This window comes from Stigmatopora argus, chromosome 6 (assembly GCF_051989625.1).
Source record: "Stigmatopora argus isolate UIUO_Sarg chromosome 6, RoL_Sarg_1.0, whole genome shotgun sequence".
NCBI lineage: Eukaryota > Metazoa > Chordata > Actinopteri > Syngnathiformes > Syngnathidae > Stigmatopora > Stigmatopora argus.
In genome coordinates this window covers 189,740-206,642 of record NC_135392.1, presented here as the reverse complement: position 1 = coordinate 206,642, position 16,903 = coordinate 189,740, and the positions used below count along the sequence as shown (strand labels likewise).

At 43.5% G+C, this 16,903-nt stretch overlaps 2 protein-coding genes and 1 long non-coding RNA gene across 5 annotated transcripts in view; 1 reads left to right on the top strand and 2 right to left on the bottom strand.

The window, feature by feature from the left end:
• grm4 (glutamate receptor, metabotropic 4) overlaps window positions 1-16,903 on the bottom strand; it is a 120,980-nt gene that overhangs the window by 71,775 nt on the left and 32,302 nt on the right. The window lies entirely within an intron of this gene.
• Window positions 1,350-16,903, top strand: part of LOC144075702 (uncharacterized) — a 50,317-nt gene continuing 34,763 nt past the window's right edge. For both annotated transcript variants that reach the window (XR_013300607.1, XR_013300606.1), the window contains exon 1: window positions 1,350-1,423. This is a non-coding gene — a long non-coding RNA (uncharacterized LOC144075702). The remainder of the gene's footprint in view (window positions 1,424-16,903) is intronic.
• The window catches only part of rps10 (ribosomal protein S10), a 55,298-nt gene continuing 48,039 nt past the window's right edge, over window positions 9,645-16,903 (bottom strand). Inside the window, exon 7 of one of the 2 annotated variants that reach the window (XM_077603021.1) lies at window positions 9,645-9,661. The gene's annotated coding sequence lies outside the window, so the exon portion shown is untranslated. Of the gene's footprint in view, window positions 9,662-14,933; window positions 14,945-16,903 lie in introns of those variants that run through there. The other variant, XM_077603022.1, reaches the window with a different exon arrangement.

Genomic DNA, 16,903 nt, shown 5'->3' with positions numbered 1-16,903 from the left:
TTTTTTCCGGGGTACTCCGGTTTCCTCCCACATTCAAAAAAAAAACATGCACAGTAGGCTTATTGTATGCTAAATTGCGCCTAGCTATAATTGGTTGTCCTTTGTCTCCTCCTGCCCTGCGATTGGCTGCCCACCCAATCAGGGCTCTACCTGGGATGGGCTCAAGCACCCCCCACATTTTTATGTATTTTAAATTTTGAGTATGTCTTTCAAAGAAGAATATTTGAAAATAAGAATTGTTTGAGGGTTCAATACACGGTGGATTATTATTATTTATTTTTGTGGGGAAAAAAGACTGACAAGACAGGAAGCAGCAAGGTTGTTGTTTGTTTGTTTTTCACAGAACGCACTTTGTCAAAGTTTGTCGTTAAGCTGCTATTTTTGTTTTTAAAAGGACGCATACAAATGAAAATCCTGTCTGCGTCCTTGTAGATAATGCGGGAAAACCACTCAATCCCGTCCCTGGAGAAATACCAGACTCTAAACTGACCTTTGACCTCCGTTCACAAACCAAGTGTACACACTATCGCCGTTGACGACGGTGCTCGACGTCCAATCCGATTTGACTGGCAGGGACAAAGCGCAACATTGAAAAGTGAGCGAATGTCAAAGGTTAAAGTACATACAAGGTTGATTGTTACATTTCATTTTAGGCACCCGTATTTTTGTTGTGGTTTATTTAAGATCCACGCGGGTTGCCATTGATGTTTTTTTTCTGCCCGGATGGACAACCCGTTTGAAAAGCCGACAAGTCGAGGTTGTTGAAAAAGACAAAGTTAGCCAACGCGGCCATTTAGTCTGTTTCTTGGATTGTCTGCTACGCCGGCTACCCGCATTGCGCCGCCGCGCCGCTCGGATAATAGGCGCGGCAAATGGACGGATGGGAGGACGTATAATTGAGAATGTAGTTCCTGCCCGCGCTAACGCAATTACCCGGAGACGAGGCTGCAGGAGAGCGCTGAAGTCCATTTTCTCAACTTGAATTGACCCTGCCGCTGCGCTAACATCTCCTGTGTGTGTTTGCTGTCCAAAAAAAGCGGGTAACGCTTTCCCCAAAGCCGCTCAAATGTTGTTTCTGGCCCACCCGCGGCGAAAATAGGACTCGTGAGCAAAGAGAAATAAAAGACGAGAAAAAATACTCTTGTTTTTGCTAGCTTTGGTTCATTGATAGTTGTGAGTTAGCGATAATGCTAAAGGATGTCGTCTTAACTGGACTCGTCTGAGTTTTGGCCAGCGTTGTGGGCTAGCTAGCGATAATGCTAAAGATGTCATCTTAACTGGAATCGTTTGTGTTTTGGCTAACAGTTGGCGACCAATTTGAGCTAACCGGCTACATTGATGTCATTTCAGATTCAACGGTCGCACGGCCAATCGACTTGAAGATGTCTGTTTCGCCCCTCAACAGTGGAACGACCCGCCAACCGTGAGTAGTCCGTTCAAGACAATCTAAAATAGCAACGCGTACTGTATAATGCACACACCCAACACAATTTGATCCAATATCAATCATAATACTAACTAAAACATGCTATTCATGACATTATGCTAACTTAATAAGGCGCAGTCTTTATTTTTAAAGCAACAATAGTCACAAGTTTTAGTAGGTAAACAACATAATCTTTCAATTTGGGCCAAAATATCTGTTAGTATGTTGCTTTGGTTTACACTGGACCGTTTTAGGTTGCAGCACTACTTGATGCATTTATATTAAAGTCAGAAATGACGTGATTGGGGTGAAGCTGCCATGCTTTATAAATTGCACAAAATGTATTTGGTATGAATGTATTAAATTATGGCATATCAATGTTGCATTATTAATTTTCCCTTATGAAGGATTTTTTTCTAAAGTGAACTTCATGCAAAGGTGGCTTGTTTGTGATGAATAATTAGGCGAACTGTGGAAAATGGCTTAGCCAATTAGCCTGCTGACTTTGTACGGATAATATTACTAATATTTTATTACTGTGAATTTTTATTCTGGTTGAAAGAAGGATTGGAAAAAATGCAATGAATAATTTGGAGAGGTGAAAATTAGCAGCGAGCGTGGCGTGCTTGGCACGGCTGCTGTAATTGGATAATAACGGGTTTCCGGTCACCTGACTGATAACGGCGCCCGCCGCTAACCCAGTCAGGTGCCCCGACGGCGGCTTCCTGTCTGGTTTGGGGAATATTCATAACTCAATTTTCTACCATAACGCCTGCTTCCCGACTGCGCAAAATCAGGAGCAGATGCTCTATGGGACATATTACAAAATGAAAAGAATAGGGAAGCACTTCCTGTTCTTTTATAATTGAATATTTATGCAATATTAATATCTGTTTTTAATTTTGGAGCATTTGCAGTGGTCATTCTGTCGATGTTGGGGAATTTCCAGGTCCCTTTCTGTTCATTTTTTTGGTCGCTTTTGATTGCGTTTCACCTCGTCTTATCTCTTATTGTGTTGACGGGTCACTTCCTGTCGATTTGAGGCTATTTTTGACTGTTGATTTTGGCCTATGCAGTGAGCTGCTGGTTTGAGGCTTTTTCTAGGTCACTTGCTGGTTTTGGTGGATGTGTTCCTCATTTTGGAGAAAATTCAAGTTTATTTTGGGTCACTTCTGATTTCAAGTCACTTCCTGTCCACTTTCTGTTGATTCTGGGTCACTTCCTGTTATATTAATTGTATTGTTAGGTAACTAGAACTTTTTCATGACAATGTCCTGCTCATTTTGTGACATTTATGGTTACTTTTGATGTTTCCTGTTAATTATTTAGTGTTTCTGGGTCATTTCCTGTTGGTTATAAGGTGTTTTTGACTTCATTTTGGGCAATGGCCTGCTGATTTGAGGCTTTTTGGTTGGCAGATTCAGTTTATTTGGGGTTACCTTTGACTTCTTGTCAACTTTTTGTTGATTTTGGGCCACTTCCTGCTAATTTTGTGGTATTTATTTAGTGTCATGGTGATGTCCTGCTCATTTTGTGAGATTCTCAGATCCCTTTCTGTTCATTTTTGCTCACTTCCTGTTCATTATTTAGTCATTCTGGGTCATTTCCTGTTAGTTATGAGGTATTATTGCTTTTAGGTGGCTTCCTTTTCATTTGGGGATACTTTATTCTTCTTCCTGTCGTCGTTAAATAAACGTATGTTAACGTGAACATTCATTTGCTGCCATCCTCCCAGTTTAAATGGATTAGACTTCTACTGCAGTCAAGGCTAACCAATGAGTTGAAAATGATGCGGTCAAAACAAAACAAAACCAAAAAATATTGCAGTGCTTCTACATTAAAGACAACATATGACTTGGCCTTTTTTCCCCCAAAATAAATAGCGTGTTATGAGCATTGAATAATAAGCCGTCGTAAATATCCGCCTAGCAACATCAGTCTCGCTTCCCCCGTTGGTCAATAAGCCATTATCGGCCGCCGCTTCCACTTGAATAAGCGGCTGCGCCGCAATGACCCGTGGTTCATTTCTCATACTTGTGGGTGTATTTATAACATTTGCGGGTTTTAAAAAAACGACGTATTGAAGTGGAATAGTCGCCTTGACTGACGACGTGGAGTTCAAACAAAGTTCACGTGAGAAAGCCAGAGACAAACTTTTAGCTGTTTTTTTCGTGGTGTTTAGTTGTGGCGATCCCACGGAAACCTGTTGCTTTACGATTGGTTAAGGGTTAGGAGATGATTCATTGACCAATTAGAAGATATCAAAACTATTTTTAGATCCAAGCAACAGAAATTAAACGATAACCAACCGAAATCAAAACAAAAAAAACCTTCTTCTGCAACGTCATACACGAAAAATCCGCCATAATCCGGAACGTGAGCAAAAATTATTGCTCACGACAGTCAATTAAAATCACGGCTCTTTAACGAACGGGCTATTTTTGACATTGACGCACTCCGGGGGGGCGACCATTCCAATTTGCAGAAGCTCGTTTAGGCGGCCCATTTGTTTGTCGACGTGACGTGTAAGTCGTTTTGTTAAAATACGTCCATCTCTCCGGAGAATAAAAGCCGGGATTCCATTAATGGCGTCTTCTCCTCGTAAGTCTCCACCGCTTTTGCCGTGTCGTTAATGAATATTCTCGGCGCGAGTAGCATTAGCATGCAAGGTGCCGCCGGCAGCTGCTCTGCATTTATTAACAATATTCAGTCGCTGCTGACCACCCAGGAAAAATAATAATAATAATAATAATAAATAACGGCGCCGAGAACGCCGTCCTTCCGCGACTCCACTTTAAAGTCGGCCTTTTTGCTTGGATAGCGATCGGGAGCAGACGGGAAGACGAACGGAGCTCGCGTCCTTTCACCTGATAAAATCGGGTGCTCATAAAATTGGGAAAGGGGGCCGCTCGGGATATAAAAAAACCAAATATACTTGGCGGCGTAATTTAGAACGAGATGACATCGATTTTTATGAAATCCAGCGGCCGGCTGTCAAAGTAAAAAGTGGATTATCTTTGCGATTTGACGGCGGTTCCGTCCGTCCAAATTCCCAGAGGCATCCCATAAACCCCGGCCAATCCTCTTTCCCGGAGCGTGTGGCGTTCCCGTTGGGGTTTAATGAATCAAGACGTCTATAATTCATGTTTTTTTTCCGTGCTTAAAAACGTAGCGCGTCGACGACACTCTGGGGTTAATGCGGGTGATATAGTGACCTGTGTTAAAATGAAAAAAAAAAATGGAAATCCATTTTAATTTTTGATCGCCACTGAAAGCTCCCCCGCCGGACCGGTTGAACTCGCGGAATACTGTCGGGGGTGCCGTGGCAATCGATGAGCTGTCCGCTCCAAGACGACAAGATGTCAGCTTCATTGGTTTGGCTGAACGTCAATTTCGTGATGAACACGCCAACGCCCACTCGTTTAAGAAACTTGTTAGTGAAAACGGACTCTGATTGGCGCCGAGTCAAATAATAGCTTCATTTCCGCCTAATGGATATCAATAACGGCCCTTGAAATCAACAAAATGGCCGATAATGAGTTGAAGGAGTGCCACAGGGATCCATTTTAGAGCCCTTGCTGGTCATTGACGGCGCTCCGTTTTTACTGGTGGATGCGAATGAACAGGATTTGACCTAGGGATGACAAACTAGAGGGCTATGGACACACTTCCTGGTTGTACTGCTCACATGACTTCCTTTTGGAACTTGTCTACGTGCAGGCATCACCCTTTCGGATTGTGCAATCCACCAATCGATTTATAGAGTATCTCAGAAATACCACGCGCGATGATTTTTCTTAATATTTCCCCTTCAAAATAACATTTGTACTCCCTATTAAAACCATGAATATGAAGGTGCAAATTGTGAAACGGGGGGGTGGCTTATACGCCAGAAATGGTCAAATTTGACGATTTTAAAGCGGCTAATGTGCAAGAAAATACGGTAATTTCCTTTAAAAATACATTTAGAAAATTAATAAGAATAAAATACAATTAAAATAACAAATTATAAATAAATAATACGTGAGAAATTGTCAAATTCAACAATGTTAAGGCAATTTTAAGGGTAGGGCTTATACATAGAGCCGGCTAATATGCAAGAAATTACGGTAATTTCCTTTAAAAATAAATTTCAAAAGTTTATAAAAATAAAATATAATAAAATAATAAATTACAAATAAATGAATGATATGCGACAAATTGTCAAATTCGATGTATTTAAGGCAATTTTAAGGGTACGGCTTATACGCATAGGTGGCTAATATGCAAAAAATATGGTAATTTCCTTTAAAAATAAATTTAAAAAATAAATAAATAAATAAAATAAAAATAATACATCACAAATAAATGAATAATACGCGAGAAATGGTCAAATTCAACGATGTTAAGGCAATTTTAAGGGTAGGGCTTATACGTGAAGACGGCTAATATGCGAGAAAATTGGGTAGATCTGAAAAAGTAGATATCGCGCGGCAACGTGGCACTATTTCTTAACACTCCTCCATTTTGGCGCCCTATCGGGACCGAAGCTAATATGCTGCAACACTCATCGGAATTAGCATCGGCAGCCCAAACGGCGTATCGCCAAAAGACCAGTCCCAGCCGATAACGGGAGTTGACGGATGAGACGAACCGGACGCCGAGGTTTCCATGACGACCGGCGCTCGGCGTTATCCACTCCCAAGCCCGGGTGTCATTGATAAAGTGTCAGCCGGCGGCGCAATCGCATCTCGCCGCCGTAACCTCTTTGGGGTTACGCTCGCTTGACAAATTGCTGGAAGGAAAGGTGACTACAAGGTGATTGTCGGCGCCGTGTCGCCGACAATCAAACGGATAAAAAACTCAAGTCAGGGCCACTCTAAAACTCTCACGCTTTTCCTAATAGCTTGTTTTTGTTCTCCCGCGCCGGGCAGGATGTCGCGTTCGCGACGTCGGAAGCCGGCGGAGTCGCGAGTGGCGCTATTCTTAGACACATCTCCCGCCACAATCTTTTTCAGAGACGCCAGCAGGTGCTTTGGATTTTTTTTTACCGCCGCTCGGCGGTGGTTGAAAGCAACAGGCAGGCAGGCAGGCGCCCGCTTCATTACGGGCTACTTTCCCAAAACAAACCCGTCCACTTTGCCGCCGGCGGCGGTGGCGGCCTTTTTTTTATGGGGAGGACAATGGCGCAAACGAGAACGTCGGATTGACGGCGGCCTCCGCGGACTCGACCCCTCTCCAGGCGAGTCTTTTGATTACCCAAAGGCGTCTTGACGAGGGCTTTCAATCAAAGCCTTTTGAGCGCGGCACCCCCACTTTGGATTTGTCGTCTAAATGTTGCCAATTGTTTGGAATCCTGATTTGGAGTGGCGCTCAGCGGCGGGATCTCTTTCACCCCGCGTACGCATCCCCTCTCTCTCTCGCCTCCAGAAATGAAATGAGCCTCCGTAAAGCGTCTCACTTGTCGTCGTCGTCGTCGCAAAGTGTCAAATCCCAGGCTACACGATATTGGATTGGAAAAAGCAGCCGGGGAGACTTTTTGCACGGCAACGCGCTCATAACATCACATAAACAAATTGAAATGAACTTGGATGGCGATGCAGACACACTCCAAAATAGGTTGAATCTAACCTTGCACTACATTTCATTCTAATTTTGTTTTCAATGTTGATACCTTTCTTGGCTCTATTGGCCCCGCCTCCACCCTGACTTTCAAATGCAACCTAAATGTTTGCTTTTGTATTCCCTTCTAAATATTCCCAAAATGATGCGCACAAATGTCCTCACAATAGGATAACGCACATATATATATATACATATATACATATACATATATATATACATATATACATACACATATATATATACACATATATATACACATATATATATATACATATATATACATATATACACATATATACACATATATACATATATGTACATATATACATACATATATATATATATACACATATATACATATATATATATATACATATATACACATATATACATATATATATACATATATATACGTGTATATATACATATACATATACATATACATATACATATACATATATATATATATATATATATATATATATATATATATATATATATATACATACGCATGATGATGTTATGAGCAGCCTCCCGGTTCTGTTTAAATTTTTTTTTAAAAATGGCCCTCCCTAAAATGCGACGACACTCCGTTGCGATTTGTAGTCCGAAAAATACGGTACTGTTGACGAGATTTTATCATTTAATGAATGTGTCAAAATCCATATAGTAAGTCGCTTCCTGTTGTATTTTCATAGCACCATTTCACGGAAATGACTGCTAAACACCAGCATTTTTGTTCACTAATGCACTAACGACCGATGTCTTTCTGTGCAAAAAACAAAACAATAAAAAGGCGGCGTTCAAAAGAGCGCCAAGAAGTCGCCAGAGGAATGTTTCAGGTAGATAAGGCGCAACTCATCGACATTTCCGGTGAGTGGAACGCCTTTTATCGGCAAGCCGGTTGATGCTGGGCCCCTCCCCCGCCCCGCCACGCCACGCCGCCCAAAAATGGTCGGAAATGGAGCGGCTTATCTGGCCAAATCCGGCCGGCTCTTGCTTAGAAGGGAGGAGCGGCGGATGGGATGTTGCTAATGAGATTGCCCACTCCAGCTTGGTGTCACAAGTCACCTCATTAACATATTTATGAAGCGACGTAAAACGTAATTCCCTCTCCAAGTGACTTGCCAGCCGTCGGCTTTTGCTTTAAAATATGTAAAGCGCCTTTTTGCTCTATTTTTCGTCACTCGTATTTCAGGTTAAAAGCGGACGCGCCGCTGTCGAGGGTCGACGCGTACTCGAATGAAAAATTGGATGGGAAAAAATGAATGGGATCAGCATGGAAAATGAGGGCCTCCATCTTGTCAGAACGGCGGCGGTGAGCCACGATTGACGCTTTAGTGACGGCCGTCCGAGCCGTCCTTAAACGCTCCCCAATTCCGTGGCGTGTGATCGAACCACCTGGCGATTGCGGGGGTGTGGGGGGTCGCTTCTCCGCGGTGGGTTGATGATTAAAAGGCTGCGATGGGCAGCTTTACAACACCGGCGGGGTCCGACGAGATGGGTGAGTCGGTCCACTCGGAGAAAACCAGTGGAAGAAAGGAAGCACGTTGCAAGGCCCCGTGGATAATTACGTTTGACGAGCGGCGGAAAGTCGGGGATAATATTCCGAGTGGTAAAATATGGCGGAGGAGTCCAGGCGGCTTTTGCTGGGGTCTACTGCGTACTGATGTTCAAGTTAGCCTGCGCGGTGATGGAGTGTAGCCGAGAGAGAAAAAATGCTCGTATGTGGCTGGAAATGTAGCCTATTTTTGAAAGTTTTTGGCAGGAAAAGGTGACTTTTTTTAGCGTGGTGCGACTGTATTTTTTCTTACTAAAGAGGATTTTATTGAGCCTGAACGCAACCCCGATTAAATGCCAATAGCCCGCCTGCCGGATGACTAAAACGGCAACCCTTTGCTAATTGGATGACTTCATTAGTGGAAGCCGGAAAGGTTATTTTGTGCTCTGATTGCGGATTGATTCTCCCTGGAAATATGCAAGGATAGTTCAAGTCAAGATCGGGATTAAATCGTGGCTATGTTTTGGGGATTAAGGTTTGGTATAATACCCAAAATATTGAAAAATAACTCAGACAGCATATAGTTGAGTGACAGTTTACGCCGGCGACGGCAGCTGAATTTCCGATTGGAAGTTTACGTTAAAAAAAAGTCAAATAGTTAATAAAAATAAAAGAAAAAGAGAATAGACTTGGATGGAAAGTGTGGCTTTTCGATAATGCTGTGCAATATAAAATTAATCAAATAATCAATGAAACACATCTGATAATCGCTCATTTTGGCCGTTATTGTCCTTTTGCGTTCATGCTCCGTGTTAGCCTCTCTTGCTAAAATGCTAAAAACACATTTCCTCGTCATCCTCTTCTTCTCCTGAGCGTTGGTCTGGAACTAGCGTTCATCTTGCAACAGCGCCCCCACTCTCCTTGGTGGTGGGCTCGTGTAATTACAGTTTACAATTATCAATATTTTTATCGAAAGTTTTTCATATATTATCATTGACAAAAAATGTCACAGTAATTATCATTATCGTTTTATCGCCCAGCTTTACATTAACATTTCTTCTTAGTTCCCGATCAAATAAAAAATTGCCGTCCCAAAAATGGGACATATATATATTTTTTCATTTTGTATTATTAAATATATTATTTATAAATAATAAATATATTATATTATTATACATTTGGTATTATATTTTTTTAAAGTGAAAGTACTGTAAATTTGTCTTGAAAAGACCTAATACTTGCACTAAAACACCAAAGCGACCTTCATCACGTGCCGCTAACCACTTTAGCCCCTTTTCTTTTTTTACCTCACATCGTTTTTATTGCATATAAATCATTTTTATGATGACATATATATGCCCGCACTCCATGGTGAAGCTCTAAATCTTATTGTACTTGTTTCATGACAATAAAGGCATTACATTTAATTCAATTGTTCTCTTACAATACACTTGAAACAGCGACACTGAAGCTTTTAGTGTCTTTTTTTTTGTCAGACGGGCCAAATTGTTCCGACGTGAGGTTGAGAAAATCCGTTTTCAAGGCGCTTGCGAGATCGATGAATGAAATACAAAATGAAATACATAACTCGCCGCTCCTTCCCGGCCTTTTCCGTCTCGTCCGATGACCTCGCTCGTGTCTTTTGTCACCGTGGCACCAAAATGGCCGTCAGCCGTGGCAAAAAAAAAAAAAAAGGCTTCCGGACCACAACAAACCAAACCGACTTGGCGTTTAATTTTGTTTCTAAAAATTGGCACCGGCAGCGGCTTGTGCTTTTTTTCATAAACTCATTAGCGAGGCCCTGGTGGGCCACGGAGGGTCGGCAGGGTGGCCGGTAATTGCAGAGAAGATGGCTTGTCCCCCAAAAATAATAATGTCAATAATGACTGAGCAAATACTGGCCTTGTAATGAATTGTTGCACGATGGATTCAATGGGAGCTACGGGGCGTCAATCTCCCACCGCCAGTGGCAATTGTTCACATTATGCGGTTTAATCCAATTTTGCCATTTTTCTTTAATCCTCTTGCGAGTTTATCACTTGAGTAGATGTCCAATGCATTTAAAGTGGAAGGGTGGCAGCAAATGGACCTTCTTTCATTGGACGTCTAGTGCTGCCAATGGCTAAAAGTGGTAGGGAGTTCTAAATGTATATATGATATTATTCAAATGTGCACTTTACAGATTTAAAAAATCAGGTTTAGGGATATTGTCATAAATGTGTGCGCGCGCGTGAAATACTGCAATAATTTTCGATTTCTCAATTCATCACATTAAATAGACTTTGTTTTTCACGTAAACAACACATTTGCATGTTATTTATTGGTCATGCCAGATTGTGCTTTCAAAATAAAATGATTTTTACATTTTTCGAAATGACCAGTGTACAAATAACCATTTTACATTTAATATCAGGATAATTCTGTCCAAATTGAACAAAAAAAATTGAGGTTTTGGATCCAGAATCAAAATTGCACAAAATGGGTGATTGGAATTTCCCTGCTGAAAAGTCACAGGAAGTGGCCATTTTGTTTTTTGACTTTGTTTTTCACGTAAACAAGATATTTGCATGGCATTGTTTTTGCAACCTTAGTTTGTGCTTTCAAAATAAAAGTATTTTTCCGATTTATGGAACCCACCGATGTACTACTAACCCTTGCTCAGTCCAAATAGGAAAAAAATCCCTGTTTTCATCCGGTTCCGACATTTTGGATCCGCACTCATCCTCAAAATCACCCAAAAAATCATTGATCATTCCGTCCCTGTTGAAAAGTCACAGGAAGTGGCCATTTTGCTTTGAAATGGCCATTTTGGGAACCTTTTACTTTTCATCTCATTAGACTGGCGATGTGCAGAAAGCCACGGCGCAACAACCACATCGCGTAAAAAGGCTTTTTTGGGGGGGGGTTCAATCCCATCTGAGAAATGACATCTCGTCTTTGATAGAAGAAAGCTGGCCGGCCGGCCGGCCGTTGAGTGGGCCTTCTTTATTATAATGTGCACGCGCCCCCCAAAAAAGCCAAATAAAAATGACTCTCGGGCTGCAGGGCACGAGCATCGATCGTGTTTGAAATGGAAAAGATCAATCAAAAGCAAAAGGGTTATCAGATTGTATGGAATCTAATAATACGACTCCCGCAAGGAGTGCTCGCCGCCGCCACCGCGTTGCCATCGATCCGCTTGGCTTTTTTTCCTGGTCGCCTTTCCTTATCGATAGCTCTTCCATATGGAATATAATGCAAGGGCGAGGAGATGAACGTTTGTCATGCGTCGCCGCCGGAACGCTAATATGATCGATACCGCCACCTGGGATACGCCTGTTTGGGTGGGGGTGGAGGGGGCCATATTGATGTCGTCGCCAATGTGGACTTACGGCAAGGTTTTTTTCAATCGATGTATTTTCCGGACTACGGTGATACCTCGACATATGAGTGCCCCGACATACGAGCAATTTGAGATACGAGTCAAATTTCAGGCAAATATTTATCTTGAGATACGAGACAAATTTTGATATACGAGTAGACAGCGGACGCGAGATGCTGCTCATAACAACATCATGGTCGCTGTCTCTCTGGTCGCAACTCCCTCGTGTAATGTCTCTACGAGCTCTGGGCGGAGCATTGCATTTTTTTCCTTCTCATTAGTCAATGCGAATGGCGGAGCTTGTTTGCTAATACGAGAGGAGTATATACTACTTCTCGTTGGCAAGTGGTCGTGCGTTATCCTATTGCAGGGGTCGGTCGGGAACCTTTTTGAAAGAGAGAGCCATAAATAATTCCTATTTTCAAATGTTATTCCTTGAGAGCCATACTCACAATTTAAAAGTCAAAATACATGGAAATGTGCAATTTTTAGTCATTTAACATTGCTAATCAATGAGTATCAATGAGAGAATAGATGCAGAAGACTCTAATGAAAAACAAATCAATGCCACAGTGCCGACGTGACGTTCCTATTGGTGCGTTCGGGACTTGGCTCTCTCACCACTGCTTTCCATATTTTAGCTCAGAGCCATATTCACCCATCAAAAGAGCCACATGTGGCTCCTGAGCCATAGGTTCCCTACCCCTGTCCTATTGTGATGACATTTGTGTGCATCATTTTGGGAATATTTTGAAGGGAAGACAAAAGCAAACAACCCTCCATAGTCTGAAAGTCAGGGTGGAGGCGGGGCCAATAGAGCCAAGAATGGTATCAAAATGTCAAACAAAATTAGAATGAAGTTTAGTGTAAGGTTAGATTCAACTTATTTTTGAGTGTGTCTGCATCGTCATCCAAGTTCATTTCAATTTGTTTATGTTATGTTGGGAGCGCGTCGCTGTGCAAAAAGTCTCCATTTTGCGATTGAATGTGATTGAAATGGAGAAAAGTGCTTTTGATCACACAACTTGCTAACTTTGAAAAAAAATCAAAGCATTTCATTGTGTTTGAATGAGCTACAATCAAGCCAAACAACCCGTTGCATGCCGGATCGCCCCTTCCCCCCTTTAGCGGGCCACTTCCGGCCCACGGGCCGCACTTTTGACGCTCTCGGGTACAAACAAACTCTGAGCATGTTTATTGTTAGCGTGTCCTGACATTAAGAGTCATTAAATTTGTTGTTGAAATGCCTGACCTTTTGCGTGCCATGAGTCACGAAAAGAAGGCGTTTCAAGACGGAGCTGCTGGGCACCGACCGACCGACCGACCGAGCGAGTAAGTGGAAAAGGCCAGGGAACGCAATGCGGCAGACGCGACTCGATTCTCTTGACCTGGATTGCACAAACTTGCGATATTCTGGTGAGGAAAGGGAAACGCTAGCTTCCCTCCCCGACCGACACTTCCCGCCTGCTAATTAAACAGATGCGGCCGCTGGCTGTTTTCGCTCCCCTTTGGCCAAATACGCCAATGCCGCTAACGCTAACGGCGCTACGCCCCCGCTCTTATTTTCTTTCGTCTTTGTTTCACGTTGAAATTTGACGCTGCGGCCCCGCGCACCCCGACGTGGTGATTTTCGGGGCTTTTAATTCGCCGGATGCCGCCGACGGCGACGGATGTCCAATCTAATTTGGCACGGAGAACTGGCAGAAATTGGCCCGGAGGCTGAGCGGTTAGTGCGTCGGCCTTACATCTCTGGGGTCCTGGTTTCTAATCCAGGTGGTTCCACCTCTGTGGAGTTTGCATGTTCTCCCCGGGGCTGCGTGGCTTTTCTCCGTGTACTACTCCAGTTTCCTCTCATATCCCCAAAACAGGCATGCTAGGCTAATTGTATGCTAAATTGTCTCTAGGTATGAGTGTGAGCGTGAATGGTTGTTTGTCTCCCTGCGATTGAAGTCAGCTGGGATAGGCTCCAGCACCCCCCACGAGCCTAGTGAGGAGAAAGTGGTTCAGAAAATGAATGAATGAATGAGCTGGCAGAAATTGTTCACTGCGAGTGGCGTGGGTTATCAAGGATCCGTAAAAAGATGAGGGCTTTAAAATGGGTTAAGTGGATTTTGAAGTAGTATCTCATTGTTTGCCATTGACAGAAATAGAGGTCCAATTCAATTGGACTAGGAGGGTTGGCAGTGATTGTTCACTGAGTGCCTCGGGAATTATGGTGGCTGATAAAGGGTATTACAATTCGTTTTTTTTATGTAGTACCTCGTTGTCTGCCATTGACAGAAAGAGAGGTCCAATTCAATTGGACTAGGAGAGTTGGCAGCGATCGTTTACTGCGAGTGGCTTGGGAATCGTGGCCGATGGAGGAATTTTCACAGTATCCGAATCAGTTCAAAAAAGATTTGGGCTATTAAAATGGCTTTACCGTCTTTTCATTTTCATTTCATTCCCTTCTATTTAGTTCACTATTGACGATAATAAACACGAATGTGAGCCCGCCGTCGAGAGCCTTTTGGTCCACCGACCGACCCACCGACCGAGATCAAGCAAACGTTGGCGCAGAAGCCTTAAAGGCGTCCTAAAATGCGGCGCCTCTCATCCAAATCACGGGAATAAAAGTCTGCTTGGACTAATAGCTCGCAATTACATGCCCGCGTGTTCATTCCAAACTCCGGCGCGGCGTCGGACGCACTATATGTAAGCGCCTTGTTTTCCATTAAAATACTGGCAAACGGCGCTCGCTATACGTTGGCCGCGCGGGCTAAACTCCATTAACCCAAATCAGCGCCATTTGCATAATGTCCAATGATATGCTCCACCACTGAATTTTTTACGTCTTGGTTTCACACGCCAAGCGACCGCCAAAGTGTGCCCGTCGGCACGAGTTCTTTGATTGGACGCTGCGCGCCACCGATAGCATCCATCCGCATCGTCTCAGATGGGCTTTTCCGCGGGCAAATACCCTCGCCCCTGCACGCCGTGGCGACCAGAAGTGACTTATTGGTGGACGGATCTGCGAGGAGGCGATAACGAACGAGCCGCGCTTTCATTTTGTCCTCAAATATTTGACTTTTCAAGTTGTATGAGCTAGCGTCTTAGCTCGTGGGCTAACGCGAATGCAGCTAAATCAATTGTAACCTATTCAAATGTATACTTTTGACTTTACTCACACTGATCATGTAGCAAGTGGTTAGCGCGTCGGCCTCGCCGTTCTGGGGTCCTCGACTCGATCCCCGGCGGGTCCGTGATGTGTGGAGTTAGCATGTTTGTGTGGGTTTTCTCCAGTGTTAGGGTTAGGGTTAACACATCCCAAGAACATGCATGCTAGGCTAATTGTATGCTAAATTGCCCCGAGCTACAAGTGATCGGTTGTTTGTCTAATTGTGCCCTGCTATTGGCTGGCCGAACATTCAGGGTGACCCCCTCCTATAGTTTGCTGGGATAGGCTCCGGCACCCCCCGCGACCCTTGTGAGGATAAGCAGTTTGGAGGATGAATGAATGAATGTTCACTCTAAATCAATAGTACTTTTTTTTTGTTTTGATTTTTCCATCGGTGGTCAGGTGACCTAGTGGTTAGCACGTCGACCTCGCTTTTCTGGGTTCGAGGGTTCGATCCCAGGTTGGTCCTCACTCTATGGAGTTTGCATGTTCTCCCCAGGCTTGCCTGGCTTTTCTCTGGGTGCTCCAGTTTCCTCCCACATCCCAAAAACATGCATACTAGGCTAATAGTATGCTAAATTTGGGGGTTGCCTCGCATTTCTGGGGTCGAGGGTTCGATCCCAGGTTGGTCCTCACTGTACGGAGTTTGCATGTTCTCCCCAGGCTTGCCTGGCTTTTTCTCTGGGTGCGCCAGTTTCCTCCCACATCCCCAAAACATGCATGCTAGGTTGGTTGTTTGTCTCCTTGTGGCCTGCGATTGGCCGGCCACCGATTCAGGGCGTCCCCCGAAGTCGGCTGGGATAGGCTCCAGCACCCCCCGTGACCCTTATGAAGGTAACTGGTTTGGTAAATGAATGAATGAATGAATGAATAGTCCGACAGATGGTCATGATTGAAATTGTAACATCAGTAATTTGGGCTCATTTTAGGCCAGTTTTGTTTTTTCTCCGTAACCACGAGGCAACAAGAAGCGTTTTCCGTGAACTCAAAGGACCTTCAGCCAATCGTTAAAGGGCAACCGACTCATCAGCCGCAGCCAAACACGAAGGCGGACTTTTCCGTTGAAGGGCGCAACGTCAAACGTGACATCTTTTGAACGCTAATTGGCGCGAGAAGGGCGCCAAAAGCCGCCGCTCCTTCGCCAGGAAGCTATTTTTACTTATTCCTTGTTCGCTTATTTTGGATTGTCAAAAGTATTGCGGGGAAAAAAAAAACAAAGTTTCAAAGTCAGTCTAAGCTCATTAAAATGTGGCTTGTAATTACTTTGAATTTGAAAGTAGGAGCGCTAATTAACTTTGCTGTTTTTTCGTAAATGTTGCTCAGAAAGAGACGAATTGAAACGTGAAGCTATGCTTGTGTTTATTACGTTTTGTTTTGGGGGTGCTTTGATCCTCTTTGGGAAAAATCCAAGTCAGCATTATTAAGTCATTTGATTGGGCCACAGAAACGCATAGTTAATGAGGCCGCCAAATTCGGATGAGCCAAAACATTGCTAATTAGCTGTAATCGAGGCTCCGTGCTAACTGTCAATCGACAACTTACAAGGTGGAAAATGGACGCCATTTTGTCCAGTTTTCACCCAAGCATATATTTTACTGATGACCTGTTGCTAACGCTAACTTTGTGGGAATAATTTGCTCATTGTTATTTAGTCGTTAGCGTGTCGGCCTCACAGTTCTGAGGTTGAAGGTTCCATCCCAGGTTGGTCTTCATTGTGTGAAGCTTGCATGTTCTACCAGGGCTTGTGTGGGTTTTCTCTGGGTTCTCCAGTTTCCTCACACATCCCCCAAACATGCATGCAAGGCTAATTGTAGGCTAAATTTGTGTGTCCGACTCGTATTTCTGGGGTCGAAG